Source organism: Harpegnathos saltator, unplaced genomic scaffold, assembly GCF_003227715.2.
Source record: "Harpegnathos saltator strain DR-91 unplaced genomic scaffold, Hsal_v8.6 scaffold700, whole genome shotgun sequence".
NCBI classification, from domain to species: Eukaryota; Metazoa; Arthropoda; class Insecta; order Hymenoptera; family Formicidae; genus Harpegnathos; species Harpegnathos saltator.
The window spans coordinates 165168-184804 of NW_020230539.1; the positions used below are offsets into that span (position 1 = coordinate 165168).

At 39.1% G+C, this 19637-nt stretch overlaps 1 protein-coding gene across 1 annotated transcript in view; it reads right to left on the reverse strand.

The window, feature by feature from the left end:
• Positions 1 to 19637, reverse strand: part of dcma (decima) — an 85389-nt gene that overhangs the window by 55159 nt on the left and 10593 nt on the right. The gene's annotated exons all lie outside the window — the stretch shown is intronic.

The following is a 19637-nucleotide window of genomic DNA, read 5'->3' on the forward strand; positions in this document are numbered from 1 at the left end:
CAAACGCTGCAATAAGTTCGCATAATACTCGCCGTTGATTGTTTTTCCTTTCTGAAGATAATCAATGAAAATTATCCCACGCGCATCCCAAAAAACTGACGCCATGACCTTGCCTGCAGATGGAACATCTTCGCCTTCTCTGAAGCCGATTCTTCCCTTTCAGTCCATTGCTTTGACTGTTCCTTCGTCTCAGGTGTGAAGTGATGGACCTATGTTTCATCCATGGTTATGAATCGACGCAAAAACTTGGTTTTATTGCTGTGAAACTTCGCCAAACACTCGATTGAAACGTCCTCACGACGCTGTTTTTGTTCCATTGTGAGTAATCGCGGCACCCATCTTGCGCACAGCTTTCTCATGTCCAAATTTTCAGTCAATATGCGATGTACAGCATTTTTTGAAATGCCTACCATATCTGCTAACTCGCACACTTTCAGTCGACGGTCATCCAATACCATTTTGTGGATTTTCTTCACCATTTCTGGCGTGGTCACCTCATTTGGTCGACCACTGCGATGTTCGTCTTGGCAGCTCGTACGGCCTCGTTTAATCTCTGCCACCTAATATTTTACTGTTGTAAACGAAGGAGCAGACTCCCCCAGAGTAGAATCTAGCTCCGCTTTGATATTGGTTGGACTGAGGCCTTTCAATTAAAAGTATTGTATCACATAATGGTGACCAATTTTTTCCATGTTTACAAATTCACTGAGAGCGTTCACTATTGATGGCTGCCAAACAAACACTAAACAACGTAGCGTCGTCAAACTTCAAACTTAAACTTTATAAGGTTGGTACTATCTACCATAGTCATTCTTTTCAAACAACAACCACCATCTGTACGTCAGGTCAGGTACTTCTGGGACTACCCTCGTAATAAGCTCTTGAGCCGGAGCGCTGAGGAGGGAATACCGACGTAGTTCTATCGGCTTCCCCACTCCGGCCCAGCTGGTAGACCGGTGGGGTTTTAGTCGGTAAGAGTCCGACGAAACCCCCCCCCTCCCGCCTGGGGCGGAGGTATTCATGAGAATTTCCCCACCGTTATAAAAAAAAGGCTGTAGAACATGTGGATCAACTGACACCGAGAGAGAATAATAATGGATTAATAACGAAATCGGATGAAGGAAATGTGGAAAAACAACAGGTCGCAGCGAGCGTTGTAGAAGAAAAACCAGTATCGGATGTAATCGAGGATAAAGGAATTGTTATCAAGTAAATAGTGACGGTATTCCTAGATGGGACCAAAATGAATTGCCAAAAGCACGTATTAAATGTAATGCATCTAATCAAAAGGAAAGTATGGGAAGTAGTCTTAAGGCTCGTCTACATTAGCTGCAAGAGTAAGACTGTAAGGTTGTAAGACACGAAATGAAATATTTTCATTCGCTGACAGCTTACGTTACAGCCTTACAGTCTTACTCTTACAGCTATTGTAGATGAACCTTAAGGCATTCAACAAGAAGCGTAAGCCAAGAAAAACTTTTGATTTATAATGTGTATATAAAAGCAATTTGTTCTGTTTACATTCTTAGTTCTATGACTTGACATAATTAATAGTGATATGTATATCACTTTGGCAAAGTGAAAAAGAATGTAATATCTAATAAAAGTTACTAGTTATGCGAACATGATCATAGATCCTCACTTAGATCATAGTTCTAGTGACTTTAAGTTTATGTGAATGTGTCTTAAAACACATAACCCGAGAGAGGAAAACAAAAGAAGTCTGGCGACTGTTAGCCGTTCATCTGCAGCGCAGAGAGATGTAGTCCAGATAGTATATTATTGACATATCACTTGTAGCCTCGTAATAAATATTGTTCTGTTGAGTTATTAAATCTGTGTAAGTGTGGTCATTGGATGATATTACCAGTATGATGACGCCTCGGTCCCTCGCATAAGATATTATAGTATCCATAATGGAATATCGTTAGTTATTAGAAACCGCCATATTGGATCCATTATTTTAGATTTTGCAATTACGACTAGATCAGCAATCCAAAAAATATGAATATATCGAATATGATGTTCTTCATAATGGAATAACAAAATTAGTCATTTGGAGTCGCCATATTGGATCTGCTAATTTGAATTTTGAAATTTCCCCGAACCCCGGGTTCGTCATTAGCGACCTAAGAATAAAAAGCGATCTCTATAACGAGTTCATATAAAATCAAATGAAAATATCAATCTTGACAAATATTCTTCATAAACTGACAAAATTAAGTATTTAAACGCCGCCATATTGAATTCGCCTTATGAATTTTTCAAATTTGATTCCGTAGTTAGCGATCCAGAAGCATGTATCAAGTTTGATGCAAATTCATTGAAAATTGATAGGATTATTCACGATGTTCATATACAAAGTCCTCAAAAAGTCCGGAAACGTTAAAATATTTCGAAAAATAAAAGATACGAAAAAATATTTCATACAAAAGTTGTAGGGCTTAAAAAGATCTATTTAGTAGTCATATCAGTTTGACCATAGGTGGCGTTGCTAGGGTCATATGAAGGTCAACTTTGTTTTTTTAAATGGAACTCCCTATTTTTTATTGGAAATTTTTGTAGCTTATCTCGAGAGCTTTCCAAAATATTCTAATGAAGTCATTTTTTATTAAGTTCTTTCTTTTATTAAGAGTTATGACGCTGGAAAGTTACAGTACCGCCGGCATTAGCATTACCTAAAATCGCGCGGAGGTGCGATCAGAGATGCTTCTCGATTCTCCACATATTCTAAAAACGAGTTACGTTTGCTCGTATCTCGCTCTTTATCTCTTGTGTTTCTTTTTCTAATTATAATATCACATTTTTCTCTGAAAAATGTTGACCGAAAAAGAAAGAATATTGCTACTCATTTGGATTTGATGACCGTATTAGATCATATCAAGAAGTAGCTGATCTATTCAATGTTACATATCCTGATCTCGATCCTACTTCTAGATCCATCGTTTGCAGAACAGTGACTCGTTTTTTTGAAACTAGAACAGTTAAGAACCGATTTCGCAGCGGAAGGCCAAAATCCGCAACTAATGATGATAAGACTTTGGATGTTCTCCAATCATTTCAGGAAAATCCTCATTTGTCCGTATCAAAAACAGGACAAACCCATGATATAAGTGAAGGTAGCATTTCTAACATTTTAAAAAGCATAAATATTATCCGTACAAAATTGTTATCGCTCAAGAACTTATGGAAGATGATTCTGATAGAAGAATTCAGTTTTGTGAAGAACTGATGCATCGGTGTGATGATAATGCTAACTTTTTGAATTTTGTTATTTTTTATGATAAAGCCACATTTCAAATAAATAGTGCTGTTAATCGCCACAATTGTAGATATTGGAGTGACGAAAATCCATATTGGATGAATGATCTTCGCACACAATATCCACAGAAATTGAATATTTGGACAGGTATCTGTAGTTGCAGTATTATAGGCCCATTTTTCATAGATGGTGATTTAAATGCTGAAAAATATAATAATTTATTGCGAGATCATGTCATTCCTGAAATAGAAAATTTATTTAACGCAAACATGCGAAACGTTTGGTTCCAACAAGATAGAGCAGAACCTCATTTTGCGGTACGAGTTCGAGAATTTTTAAATCGTTCTTTTCTTATTGATGGATAGGTAGGAGAGGTGCCATTGAGTGGCCTGCTAGGTCACCTGATCTATCTCCTCTTGACTTTTTTTTTTGGGAACACATCAAAAGTAAAGTTTATACGACGAAACCATGTAATTTGGAAGACCTGAAGAATCGAATAATGCAGGAAGCATCTCTGATCACTTTAGAACAAATAAGCCATGAGATCAATAGTTTCTCTAAACGTTTAGCTCATTGCCAAACAGTAGAAGGAAGACATTTTGGACATTTGATTAATTGAAAAAGTAAAAAACAATAGTTTGGAAAATGTTACCTACACACACACACACACACACACACACACACACACTACGGAGAAAGTTTGGAGTCTTAAAATACTGCGGGAGTGACGAACCTTAGGGTCTTGATCTGTGTAGTGACACACACACACACACATACTCGTACACATACGCGCGCGCGTGCGCGAGATGTAAATCTGACCGTGCAACCTCCGCGCATGGACCTAAGAATCTATGAATAGAGCGCAAAGCATATAGGTTGAGAAATATGCGGAAAAGGTGGTATAGCGCAGGGGAAGGAAAACCCAATGGAAAAACCCGGGCGATGGGACCTGATCAGTCTGATTGATAGACACCCAACGAGGGGAAGGAAAACCCAATGTAAAAACCCGGGAGGTGGTCTCGTAAGCCCAGTGGGGCGGACAAGTTAAGGCTGGCTATGATTGGGCGTATGGAGTCAGGTTGAGGTGGGGCAGAGGTTGGCCCTGAGGCCTGTTGAGGCCGCCCGCGGGGCTGCTGTGACATCCTAGTAGGCGCTGCGGAGCCTGAGACTTGGCGGGCTGAGGGGCCCCTTTGTCCTTGTCTAGCCGGGGGGAGGTTGGGGACTCCTCGCCGGACCCTGGCAACCGCGTCGATATAGTTGGCAGGGGAAGGTTCCCACAATAAGAAACCCGGGCGATCGGGCTCGTTAACCAGGCGGTACCTGGCAACTGAACGAGGGGAAGGAATAACCTAATGGAAAAACCCGGAGAGAGTACTCCGATAAGAAACCGGGAGTCCGTGCTCGTGAATCTGGTTTCCCAGACCACCGGAATAGTGGGAAGTGGACCCACTGACAACCTGAACCGATCCGTCCATGGGGGGCGTATCCCTGGTGGAGGATGATTGTGTTCCCCGGCGACGGGAGCAAAGAACATGGCTAGTTCGAATTGCACCGTTACTACGAAGCCGCACAGACTCTTGAAATGGGGATTCTTCTCCAACCGGGGGGGCGCCTCTGCGGGATGGGGTGAAGGGCGGGGGCTCGGACTCGTGAGTCTGAAAGGTCAGGCATCCGAAGCTAAGGGAAGGAAGAACCCTGAATAATAAACCCGGATGATGGGATTCGTTAGTCTGGAGGCAGACACTCAGCGAGGGGAAGGAAAACCCAATGGAAAAACTCGGGCGATTAGGCTCGTTAGTTCGGAGGCTGTGCTGAACACCTGAACGGGGGGAAGGAATAACCCAATAAAACCCGGGGGAGTTGGGCCCGTTAGCCTAGTGAGGCAGCCGACAATGAATGTAGAGTGAAGTCCTTGGGTGGTTCCTGTATGGTTTAATTCCTCTGTGCAGGAATAGCCCGTAGGCAATAATCTTGGGGGGGATGCTTCGCTTGCTGGGGTCCTTGTCCGGATACAAGGGGGGTGTCGTGGGTGCTTGCGGGTCGGTCTTGTCTGCAAGGGTCTGCTAAACTGTCAGATACCCATGTGGGTGGGGGGGGGGCCCCTTGGTGCCTGCGACTCGTCTAAAGCCCGTCGGGTATTAGGGTAAGGGTGCCCTGGGGGTGGGGTGGACTCCCCAGGAGGAAGGATGTAGCTGTACATTCAGTGAAGGAGTGAAAGGAATGTGCGAGAGAGTGAGGAGGGTGGAGTGGGGGAGAGTGGGGAGTGAGTGAATGACGGAGGGGTGAGTTAGTGAAAGAGGGAAGCGGGATTGGGAAGGGAATGGACATGAAAGGGGGAGTGAATGAGGATGAATGGGTGTGATGAATGAATGAGTGAGGGGAGGGCGGTGATGGATGAATGCACGGTGGGGGAAGGGAAGGGATGGGGAAGCGAGTGAGTGGGTGAGTGTAAGAGTGGAGGAATGTTGTGGAAACAATCCTGGAGGGGCTGGGGACGGACTCTCACTTTGGACGAGAGGTCGGCAGAGCGGGTGACCGTTGGCCGGACCTTGGAAAGTGAGATTCCTGAAGGAATGAACTGGCCTTCAAAGGAATCTAATGAATCCCGATGCTGAACTGATGCAGCTGGGGGTGTCCCTGTGCATTGGCCAGCAAGTTGGGGATAAAACTACTGCGGCCGCCCCGACCGGAGGCCAATCTGCTGGCTTGGAGGTCAAAGAGAGCAAGAGGTGCTCTGGCTGAAGAGTTGGGCGGGATAGCTGAAGGGCAGGGATAGTAACAGTGATAAGGGTGGAGCGCGGCGGCGCTGTGCTACCTGGTGGCCGGTGAAAGGTCGGTCTCTCGGCTGTCCCCTCCTCCGGGCGGGGATATCGTGGTGCACGCGACCTGGTGGTCGATTGTGCTGGCAAGCGGGGAGTGAGTCAGCGCGACCGTGAGAGTAGGTAAGCGTGTGCTGCTGGGGCTCTGCTCGGGGGTTGGGCGTCGGGGTTGGGCTGACCGAAGACCGACACTAGAGGACCATCGCGACTGTCTGTGGTCAGGTAAAGGGGGAGGTTAGCCCTCTCTACAGTGGTGGCCAGTGGTGGACAGTTGTGAAGATAGACCCCCTGTGGTAACAGCAGGGGGGGAAGAGAATGGATAAGCTCGGTGAAGTGACGGGCCCCATTACGGGCCTCAAATCCTATCTTCGATATGAAGGGAGATGGGATGGGAGGAAAGGGTTTAAGTGCCGCCCTACCTCCTAAGGTTGGATGAACCCGTTTTGGATCATCTGACAGTGGCTGACAACCGGGCGGTGCCTGATTATTATGGCGTCAAATAGAGGCAGTAACAGAGGATTGGTTGCTGGACCAAGAGTCGGGGACGGCGGGAAAGGAATAAGGGATTAGTTCTCCCTCCGCCCCCACTCGTACTCGGTGAGAATAGGCACTTCGGTGGGGTTTTAGCCGGTAAGAGTCCGGCATAACCACATGGCTCCCTTCAGGGCCGGTGGTATCCATGAGGATTTCCCCATCGTTATCAAAAAAAAAAAAGGTGGTATAGCGCTGTCTCTTTCTACAATAGGACACCGTCGGATAATTCCGCCACACACACGATGATTTCCGAAGTTAACGAATATAACATATATAAGTCTTCCCCAACAAACACAATATTACATGTAATGTGCATGTTAATTGTAATTTCCTACTCAACAATATAACTGTTATATAACATGTGTTATATAACACATGTGTATTGTTGAGTAGGAAATTACAACTAACATGCACATTACATGTAATATTGTGTTTGCTGGGGAAAGACTTATATATGTTATATTCATTAACTTCGGAATTAAGATACGTAATCTGAATTGTTTCTAGTCGTTAATTTAATGAAATATAGATGTATATTTAACATAATTAACATTAACATAAACTACGTTTACACGACAAAGTTAATCCGGATTAGTAACAACCGTAGTTAATGAATTCTTTGATTCGATTGGTATATTCTTTTAGATCTAAAAATTTACTCTAATCAGATTCGAGACTGCACTAATTACGGTAGTTACTAAGTCGGAGTTAGAAGCCGTGTAAATGTAGTCATACACTAAACATCTAAACTTACTTTAAATATAACTACGTTTTAAATATAACTACGTTTTAAATATAACTACTTACAATGTTTATAATCGAAATAAAGTTAAAAATCAAACAATATTACGTATGTGTGAATAGTACGTATGTTGTGAAATGAAATTCTCCTTCAATACTCCAGTTCGATCTGCGAAGCCCTTTTCCTTTTCGGATCGGTCCGATTAGTACAGCCCGAAATTATGCAGGACGGCATTGTCAAAGAAAAAAGACAGAACTTTCTTTTCATTCACAATAAGCTTAATAAAAGACTTCGAAGCTCAATCTCTTTGACATGTTTATTGACTATATATTGGGGACTTGAATAAGTTTTCGCTGTTTTTTCGTGAAAATGAATGCATTATTTAAAAAAATTAGTAAAGAACATGTCATTGAAAGTATTGTCTATCGCTAGCCACTATTTCTCCCATCTTTCTGGCAGCATACGAATACCATGTCGAAAGAACGACTCATCTTTTGAAGTTATCCACGAATCGACCTATTTTTTGGCATCTTCATAAGAATAGAAGTACTGCTCAGCCACGCCATGAGTCATCGATCGGAACAAGTGATAATCGGAAGGAGCAATGTCTGGTGAATACGGCGAGTGGGGTAGGACTTCCTATTTGAGCGTTTCCACGTAGATTTTGACTGGTTTTGCAACATGTGGCCAAGCGTTGTAATGTTGCAAAATTACTTTGTCGTGTCTCTCCTCGTATTACGGCCGTTTTCCCTTCAATGCTCGGCTCAAACGTATCAATTGTAGTCGATAGCGATCTTCCATGATGGTTTCGTTGGGTTTGAGGAGCTCATAATATACTACACCCAGCTGATCTCACCAAATACAGAGTATGAGCTTGCAACCATGGATATTCGGATTTGTCGTCGATGTTGATGCATGGCCGGGCTTACCCCACGATTTTCTACGCTTCGGGTTATCGTAGTGTATCCACTTTTCATCGCCAGTCACAATATGATGCAAAAAACCTTTCCTTTTCTGCCGTTGGAGTAGCTGTTCACACGTGAAAAAACGCCGTTCGACGATTCTCAGTTTCAATTCGTACGGCACCCAATTTCCTTGCTTTTGAATAATTCCTAATGCTTTTAAACGTTTGACAACTGTTATGTGATCAACTTCTAATGATTCTGCAAGTTCATTTTGCGTCTGACATGGGTCTTCATCGAGTAATGCTTCCAATTCTTTGTCTTCAAAACTTTTTCGGTGCGCCAGAGCGTTCTTTATCTTCAACATCAAAATCATTATTTTTAAAGCGTCTAAACCAATCTCTGCATGTTGTTTCCGACAGAGCATGGTCGCCGTAAGTTTCCACAAGAATTCTATGTGCTTCAGCTGCAGATTTTTTTTTTTTAAATAATGCAGTACAATTCCCCGCAAATATTCTTTTTTTGGCACGAAATTCGACATGTTTAATGCTATGAAAAAATATGTTGTTTACGCTTCGGCGGAATAAATATACTGTCACTTCGAGCCTAATGGTGGAGCTTCACGATGAAGTTGGCTGTAGTATTGTCCGATACAAAAAGGCTAAGATAACACCATCTGTCGGGGAACAGCGAGAACTTATTCAAGTCCCCAATATCTTAAGCTTCGGATATCTTCGGTCAAATCGTTCACTAGTCGACGGTGTCCTATTGTAGAAAGAGAAAGAGACAAGGTGAATAAAGAAGGAGAGTGCACTCACTCCCTTTACCGCAAATTTCCCAACCCCCTTGCCACAAAGCTTACTTTGCACTCCGTCCATAGATTCTTAGGTCCATGCCTCCGTACGGTACACTTTGGGTAATGCTAATGCCGGCGGTACTGTAACTTTCAAGCGTCACAACTCGGAAAGAACTTAATAAAAAATGACTTCATTAGAATATTTTGGAAAGCTCTCGAGATAAGCTACAAAAATTTCCAATAAAAAATGGGGATTTCTGTTTAAAAAAACAAACTTGGCCTTCATATGACCTTAGTAACGTCACCTGTAGTCAATATGATATGACTGCTAAATAAATCATTTTAAGCCCTACAACTTTTGTATCAAACATTTTTTCGTATCTTCCATATTTTTCGAAATATTTTAGCGTTTCCGGACTTTTTAAGGACCTTGTATAAGTTATTATCAGTTATGGTATTTTTCTCTTATTCGCTCATATATCAGTCCATACCAGTCAATTGGTTATTTTTGTACATTCGAAACATACAACACACATCGTAATTATTATATATGTAAAATTGTTACATTAAATATAGACTTGAACACGAAACGTTATCATAAATATGTTCGTTAAACTTTTTTTCTGCCGGACAATTAATTTGAAAATCGAACACTATCAATTTCACAGAATAGTTCTTCACAAAAAGTTAACCAAGACGAAAAAGTTGTAAAAGTAGGTTTCATATAAAAAGGACAACACTACTCGCAATTGATTTTCACCCGATTCTTTCATTTTTTCTCTTTTTCTCTCTTCCGCATATATACATAATTTAGTCATTCGAAATTTAATCACTAAACTATCTAACATACAAAAATAAACATTTTTTTGCGACTTAAATTTTCTAATACGTAAACAGACAACAAAATTTAATTTTTCTGTTAATTTGCAGGAGATTTCTGTTCGACTGTTCTGTTCGAGAATTTGAAGCCTTGAAAGACTTTGTTGAACCGTTGTAAATTCCGGCTTTGTATACATACGTACATAATATATTATATGTTCAAAAATATAAAAATTTAAAACGATGCCTATAATCGTCTGAAATGCGCATTTAAATATAAACATAATTATTTGCAAAATTGAACGGTAGATGTAAAACCATATGTAACAAGATTTTTAAACGAACAATATTTAATTAATGTGATGTCGAACGACTATCATCGCAAATGCACTATTTTATTTATCTTGCTTCATAGTAAATTCAAATAAAATCATATGTATCATTATGGTATTATAATTACTGTGCCCTTCATCATAGTACTGCATGTCGTTTCGCTGCAACAAATTTGGAATAATATTGAAATAATATTGTTATAGAACAAATATTCTAACACCTTTTTTCTCAGTCATGTTAAGGGGGGAACCTACTTTAGGACGCTGTTTTTTAGGTGTTTTTTGGGAATTTTTTTACAAAAAACCATTCATCTGATTTTATTCAAACTTTAATACATGTTTAGATCCTTCCTTAAACTTGTAGAAAATTATTTTTTCATTACAAAATTATAGTTTAACCATCTTTATTTATTACTGAGTGTGTTGCCGCGCGTCCGCTCTTGTTTCATTGTGTACATTCTCACACTTGTAAAACTGATCTGAAACAGATAAGACAAGAAAATTTTTAATTTGTATACTTTTTCATCCTAAATGAACTAAGAAAATTAAAGAAATATGCAAAAATGGAGATTCTGTGCAACTTTAAAGTCAAGGTACCGATTTTTGCGTTAAAATTTCAGCTTTTTTATGCAATCAAATATTGTTTAAATAAGTTTTTTCTCAATTTTTTTAGTTCATCGACGATGGTTAGGTATTAGTTAAATTTTTTCGAAGTCAATCGGTCAAATAGTTTTTTCTCTATCGTGTACACAACTTTAGAAAAACACGTTTTCGGGAAAACGCGTTTAAAGTTTTAGGTGCAAAAAAGTAATAGTTATTTGCAACTTACAGTTATCTGAGGCTAATCAGCTATTCCGGCGCCATATAGTAATCCCTCTTCTTGCTCGTAAAATTCATTTTGCTGCAAATGATAAGATCTACGCCTCTCTCGAGCCTCCTTGATTGCGCTATATCGGCGACGCTTCTCCCTCGTGATGCGCCGTAAGTCGTTAAAATAGGCGAAATTTTTACACTCCGGGCCAATATTAATATCTAACGTAGTCATAACTTTTTAAATTGATGTATAGCCTTCATTAAAAATGCCCGCAGCGATATAAGTAGTAATTTCTATTATTTTTGCGCCGGAATTAAAATGTTTCGGCACTAAACTCCAAATAGTAGAATTAAAAATTCCAAAAATCTGTATGTGTGTTGTGGATTATAAATCACATTGTCACTATTTGACGTACTCAGTTTTCTCACAGTAGCACTCGATTCATCTTCTTCATTCCCTTGACTACTTCGCGTAAATCTATTTCCATAAAATTTTCTTTTCGATGGTCTCGACGACCGATATGTCTTTCCAATCTTTCCTTTTGGGTACATTTTAGAGAAATGTCTTTGCTAACTAAAGATCAGAGCTCTACTGAAAAGGAGCGCCTCGAATTCCAGCATTATTTCTTTCCAAGCCCCTTTGTTATCTTCGGCAGCCATTTTAGCTTACTTATATTGGGTTGGCAAGAAAGTAATTTCGGTTTTTAGTGTGAAATAAAACTCAATTTTTTCTATACAAAAAATGAACTTTAATCGGTCAAATATTTTCCATCCTGTTCGATGATCTTTTTCCATCTTTCTGGTAGCTTCATGATTCCGCGCTCATAGAACTGCTGGTCCTTATTAGCAAAAAACTCAACCAAGTGCGATTTGAGATCATCGTTGTTGTTGAAATTTTTACCGTTTAAAAAGTTTTGTAAACTTCGAAATAAATGATAATCCGATGGTGCAAGATCGGGGCTATATGGAGGATGCGATATCACTTCCCAACCAAGCTCCAATAATTTCGTACGTGTTGCTAAAGATGTATGGGGCCTCGCATTGTCGTGGTGGAACACGATTCCTTTACGATTTGCCAATTCTGGTCTTTTCTCTTTGATTGCTTCCTCCAATTCCGTAAGTTGTTGGCAATAAATATCTGAGTTGATCGTTTGGTTGCTTGGAAGCATCTCAAAATACACAACACCTTTGTAATCCCACCAAATTGACAGCATGATCTTTTTTTGATGTAATTCAGCTTTCGATACGGTTTGTGCCGGTTCACCATGCTTGGACCATGATCTTTTTCGATTAATGTTGTTGTAGACGATCCATTTTTCATCACCAGTGATAATTCGCTTCAAAAAAAGATCGATTGCATTACGTTTAAAATGCGTATCGCAAATATTGATCCGTTGTGTTAAGTGAATTTCTTTCAATTCGTGCGGAACCCAAATATCCAGCTTCTTAACGAATCCAAGACGTCTTATGTGATTTTCAATTGTTCTGTGTGATATATTTAACCTTTTTGTAATCTCTCGCAGAGTTATATGACGATTTGATTCAATTATGGCTTTCATTTTGTCTTCATCAACTTCAGAAGGTCGGCCAGAACGTTAATCATCTTTAAGTGAAAAATCTCCAGAACGAAATTTTTTAATCCAATTCTGACACGTGCGTTCTGTTATGCAACCAACACCATAAACTTCACATATCTCTTTGTGAGCCTCAGTCGCTTTCTTGCCTTTACGAAGATAAAAAAGTAAAATATGTCGAAAATGATCATTTTTGCACTCCATGTTAAACTTGACCGTAAACCAACAGTTGTAAACAAAATTACACGGAATTTGTTTCTATAGTTATCTAAGAGTGTCAACTACCAAATTTGAAAAAAAAAAATTATAACATTGACAGAAGAATAACGACACAAACATAACGCTATCTATTGGTGCAAACCGAAATTACTTTCTTGCCAACCCAATACATATATACATGTATTTTTGTTTGGTAAACAAATTCTCACTAATATATATTTAGAAAACATCTGCCGAGCCGCTAATCGTTATCTGAGGATCGAGAGGCGGAGATTGGACTCTCATCGCCGAGGCTGTTGCCGTGCGCGTGAATACGTGTGTGACGCGCTCTCCTTTAAAGAGCTATATCTACATAGCAACTTCGAATTTCGCTCTAAAACTCTAGCATTATATTTTCAAAGGTTATTACTATCGATTTATGAAAAAAAAATGTAAAATTTTGACTTTGTAGATTCCTCCCTTAATAGCACTTGTTGCAGTAACATTATTAAAGTTTGGTTATTCACAAATTAATGTATTATTGAATTCATTATAAATTATTTAATTATTTTTTCTTGTGTGTCTAAATTGTTCCCAATAATAATTTTATTCTTCTTCGTTTTATCTTATTTTCTATATATATATTCTATATATATAATATCTATTTATGTATAGAAAATATGTATTTATATGTGATTATGAACCACATGATTATATAATATGTGATTTGTATGTGATTATAAATCATATTTCTACCTAAATATGATTTATAATCAGTCAATTATCCCTGCATATATGTTCGATCAGGTTGTATATACATGATTGCTCGATTCATGTTCTTGCCATATACTATATACCGCGCAAACACTTTATCGTATCGCTGCAGAGCACGCAACCGTTGCATCGATTATGCAAAATACACAGCCATGTCGTTTTATTTATGCGCCTTTTTTAGAAATCAACAATAGCTGCCTACCGGACTCATTTGCGTTAATCTACGATTATGAGAAACTTTTGTGTAATTGATTTTAAGAACGATTGCAAGGACTTGCGATTCGTGTATGTTAAAATACATACGTCGAAATATGCGCGTGTACTTCAAGAACCTTCGTGGGGCGATTAAAATATTGATAAAGGATTGTTCAAGAATAATACACACATGCACTTGCGCGCACATATACTCGTACGTATAGGTACATACGCACATTATTACGTTATGCTCTTAACTATTCTTCTTCAACTGCTCAGAATAAAAATGATTCTCTTGTTATTTTACTTCATTTTACATATTTTTTTCATATAGCTTTAGCTATTTCACATGTTATTTATGCAATGTTATTTATGCAGAGTTTCCCAAAATTATCGTGTTTCTGAGCATCTTTATTTTATTGACTATTTATTATTTAACTCACTCGTTTTCGCATTTTATTTCGAGAATATATTATGTACGTAAAACCCAAAATTTACTGTAAAATGTCCAAATCCGAATCACAAAGGGTTTAACATTTATGGAATTACTGAGTGCTATACCGGACAATTAATCGTAAACCTGTACATTGCAAAATCCGCGTTCTTATTGTAAGTTAAAATCGCGCGTAAATACGCAGGAACAAACAGACATATAATCTTCCAGCATTAATACTTGATCGATAATCAAGTCATAAGCTCCAGCTCTTACGAAACTTTCTGCGAGCACCATCATGACCGGAATGAAACGTCGAGGTCACAACATGGGATGCATATATATATATATATATATACATATATATATAGAGTGTCCCAAAAGTAACGGACCTAATAACTCTTCAGTATTGAAGTTTCAAGGAAAATAATCTGAATAAAAGTTATAGGGATTTAAGTGAGCTACCTTATGACGACCTTCACTTTGACCTTGACCTCTATTTTCAAGGTCAACTTGCGTTTTTGAAATGGGAACCCTTATTTTTCATTACACTGTTTTTTTACTAGTTAATTTGAGCAACTTTTGTTTAAAACATTTTTTCATTTGTCTAATATTTTTTTAGATATTTGAGGAAAACTTGATAACTTTTTCAATATTTAACTTACGATATCTCGCTAACTATTTGTCGGAAGAAAAAGTGGTACTAGACTTTCTTGCTTTATTTAGTCTCAAGAATATATTGTTACAATAGCGCCCTGGCTTTTAACTTACCTGGTTAACTTACTGACTTTTGGAAATTTCAAAATCATCAAATTAACAAAAATCAGGGCGCTATTGTAACAATATATTCTTGAAACTAAATAAAGCAAGAAAGTCTAGTACCACTTTTTCTTCCGACAAATAGTTAGCGAGATATCGTAAGTAAAATATTGAAAAAGTTATTAAGTTTTCCTCAAATATCTAAAAAAAGATATTAGATAAATAAAAAAAATATTTCAGACAAAAGTTGTTCAAATTAACTAGTAAAAAAAACAGTGTAATAAAAAGTAAGAGTTCCCATTTAAAAAACGCATCTTAAAATGATCTTAAAATAATCGGGTGTGATTGAATTTGAAACGTTCACTATTTTTTCCCGCAGCTCTTCTAAATTTTCGGACCTAGTCTCATAGACCTTTGTTTTCAAATACCCCCAGTAAAAGAAGTCTAATGGAGTCAGATCTGGTGATCTCGGTGGCCATTCTATTGTGCCTCTTCTACCAATCCATCGATCAGTGAAAACATCGTTTAGAATTTCGAGCTTGCAGAAGAAAATGAGCTGGTGCCCTATCCTGCTGAAACCAAACATTGTGGAAAGCTTCTCCAAATTCAATCACACCCGATTTTTTAACTAACGTAATTGAAACGTTTTACGTTCGTTTAAGACACTGCCAAGTTGTCGAAGGACATCAATTTGAACATTTGATTAAATAATTAGTGTTTTTATTCCTTCACATACGCCAGTGTTCTTATCTCGGTCTTGCCTTAGTTGGCCGGACACGCTAGCAGTCTTGCCTTAGTTGGCCGAACACGCACGCGCACACACACACACACACACACACACACACACACATGTACGCACGCACGCACGCACGCACACACAGGAACGCGCGTGCCCGCGTGAAGCCTGACCTTTCTTCTGTTGTCGCTGTGGGCCCTCGCAAAATCTCAATGTTCAAATGATCATAACTCTGCGAAAAAAAATCGTAGAGACCTCGACGACCTCGCGTTGTTTTCGTCTCGGAAAGCCCTTTCGAACGAGCCCTCACTCAACCCAACATGCCATTTGAGATTTTTTTGCTCCCCCTCCCCCCGGCCCCCGGCGGTGTGGAGGTGGGTGTTTTTGTGGTTAAATAATAGACTTTGTGATCCCATTGAATCCTTATAAATTTCAATCCTATATTTCAAACCGTTCAAAAATTATTTAGGTGGCTCCGAACTTTTGATAGGCACTGTATATGGGACGTTCCGCGTCAATTGGGTCATCGGCGCCCTCAAAAATTGACACATCGGATTGGGACGTGTGAGGTCTTGAATTTGTCTACTCGAATACTTTCAGAAGCAACATGACCGTTCCGGAAATTCAAAGTGGTGGCTTTCAGGTGGCATTAAATATACCGAAAGACGCACGAGAACTATAATATATTTTCAATCAAATCATGAGAAACTCCGAAATTTCAACAGAAAATACGATAGCTTATATATATTTTGATCCGCTAAATCCGAATCTAAGACCAGAATTGCCCTTAAACGTCGCAATTCTTACTTAATCCTCCAAAACGGCTCAAAACCTCTAAAAACGATCAAAAGCGAGTATCCCGATACTGTGTTGGATATAGAGCCATTCAAAATAGGTCCTAATACTAGTATTTGGTTCATCGAGTCTAAATTATATATTACGATCACCCTGGAAAGTCACAATTGTTCCCAAACCACAAAAAGGACCTCAAAAATCCTTAAAAATCATCTGAAAGTAAGACTGTGATTTTGTTCAGCCGGTTAAGGCAAGACCAAACGTTGTCCGACCAGTTAAGGCAAGACAAAGTATTGACCAATGTTTACCAAAATACAGGGTGCGTACGGTATTTGAGGACACTCATATATGTGAATGTAATTTCTGGAGAACAATTTTGTTTGTATTTTTTCTTGTCAGATCATCAATGGAGGACTATAAAATAACGCAAGAAATGAAGAGACATGCAGTTATCGTCGCCATATGCGCGAAACACACCGATTTAGAAATCTCCAATTTTCTCAGTTGCGCCCGATCATTCGTATATAAGGTTCGTCGTTGGAAGCATCAGCTGGCGATGTAGAAACTGTTGCAAAACGCAAAAAACATGAGGAACGTTCGGACACTACTAGAAATATACAATTTGTCCAACAAGTGCAAGAGATCGTTGACGAAAGTCCTTCAAAGTCCATGAGGGTCATTGCGAGGGACCTGAATGTCTCTGAGACCTTAATCCGTCGAGTTGTCCACGAAGACCTCCGCTATACGTCCTACGTTATGCGCAGAGGACAATTTATGTCGGCACAAACTCGGAAACAGAGACTTATCCGAGGAAAACGTCTTTTGAATAAGCTTAAGCACCCTGAAGTTCCTAACATGTGGCTTTTTCTGACGAAAAAAATTTCGACCAAGACCAAAAAATCAATCGGGGAAATGACAGGTGGTTATGTTCACATCCTACAGAGGTTCCCCATGTTATGCACACGAAGTTTCCAGCAACTGTCATGGTTTTAGCAGTTATGAACAACGAAGGATATGTTATGCCACCCCACTTCTTTCGTCAGGGGCTGCGGGTGAATGCTGCTGCCTACATCGAGTTTTTAGAAACAGTCGTGAAACCCTGGATTGATAGTGTACGTGGGGACAGACCATACATATTCCAGCAAGACTCTGCTCCTTCACACAAAGCCATGACGACACAAGATTGGATGACCGAAAATTTCTATGACCACATTACCCCAAACTTATGGCCTAGCTCCGCAGACCTTAATCCCCGGGATTATTACGTATGGGGCGTAGTTGAGCGGGAGACCAATAAACATCCTCATAATAATATTTCATCACTGAAGGATGCTATAATAACAATGATCAAAATGAACAAAGAGCATTTGATTCGGGCATGCAATCGTTTCCGACCCCGGATTGAATCCGTTATTGCCGCTAATAGGGATTTTATTGAGTAATTGTATAATCTAGGAGTCAATTAACGTCGTATAAAAATTTCATGGAATTATAATAAATTTTGCAAAAAATATGATCAAATTAGTTTTAATGTCAATTTGTCCTCAAATACCGTATGCACCCTGTATATGAGCTATCGTATTTTCTGTTGAAAATTCGGAGTTTCTCATGATTGAATGAATTCTCATTTGATTGAAAATATATTATGGTTCTCGTGCGTCTTTCGGTATATTTAGTGCCACCTGGATCACTTTGAATTTCCAGAAAGGCCATGTTGCTTCTGAAAGTATTCGAGTAGACAAACAATTCAAGCCCTCACATGTCCCAATCCGATGCGTCCATTATTGAGGACGCCGGTGATCCGGTTGACGCGGAACATCCCATATATATATATATATATATATACAGGGTCCTCAAAAAGTCTTCAAACAATAAAATATCTCGATAACAATCAGTTTTTGGAAAAAATGTTTCAGACAAAAGTTGTAAAGTTTAAAATGATCTATTTACTGATCTTATCAATTTGACCTTGGCTAGCGTCAACAAAGTCAGGACAAAGTCACCTTGAACTTTTCAAATGGAATTCCCTACTTTTTGGCATATTCTTATAACGTATTTCAAAAGCTTTCCAAAACACTACAACAAAGTATTTTTTTGTTATGTACATCCCGAGTTATGAAACTTCAAAGTTATAGTACCGTCGGCATTAGCATTACCCAAGATGTACCACGTGGAGGTTGCACGATCAGATTTACACCTCTTGTGTGTGTATGTGTGCGCGCGCGCGTGTGTGCGTGTGTGTGCACATCTTAAAATGTTAAAATCTTAAAAAAATGTTGCACATCTTAAAAGATGAGATAAAGTCACTTTACACAACAGAAAGGGTTTGGAGTCATGAAATACTACGGGAGTGACGAACCGTGGGGTCTTCGTTTCTGTTACATAACACGTAGACGCACACGCATGCACACACACACGCACGCACGCACGCACACACACACACACACACGCACACGCACACGCACACACGCACACACGCACACACGCACACACAAAAGGTGTAAATCCGATCGTGCAACCTCCACGCGGTACACCTTGGGTAATGTTAATGCCGACGGTACTGTAACTTTGAAGCTTCATCATTCATTAACAAAAAAATACTTTGTTGTAGTGTTTTGGAAAGCTCTTGAAATACGTTATAAGAATATGCCAAAAAAAGTAGGGCTTTCCATTTGAAAAGTTCAAGGTGAGCAAGGTGGTTAGCAAAATTGCGTCCGACAAGTAGTTTTTGCAGAAGAGCGTGTTAAATTTAACGAATAAGCGCTCTTGTCTATATAGTGCTCAGGGCCGGCGCGCACGCCTCACTCGCGTGTGATCCTCACCTAGTCCGTGATTAGTAATCATAAGTTGTGTCTTTTAAGACGCTCATACGGTTCTGTTCTGATTAGTTTCTTTAGTTCTGATTAGTTTACGTCATTTTAAGACTGTGCTTAAGACAATTTTAAATAATAAGAATCAATTGTGAACAATACTGGGATTTGACCTGCTTTCATATTTGTATTGCTTAAATAATGAAAAGTTAATAAAATAAGTACTGCCTTTATTTTTTACATAATAAATGAATAAAATATTATCTGGTTGCACAATATTATCTGAAAATAAAGACAAATGTAAATAGTAATATGTTTTGCGAGCTGTGAGCGTCCTATTATTT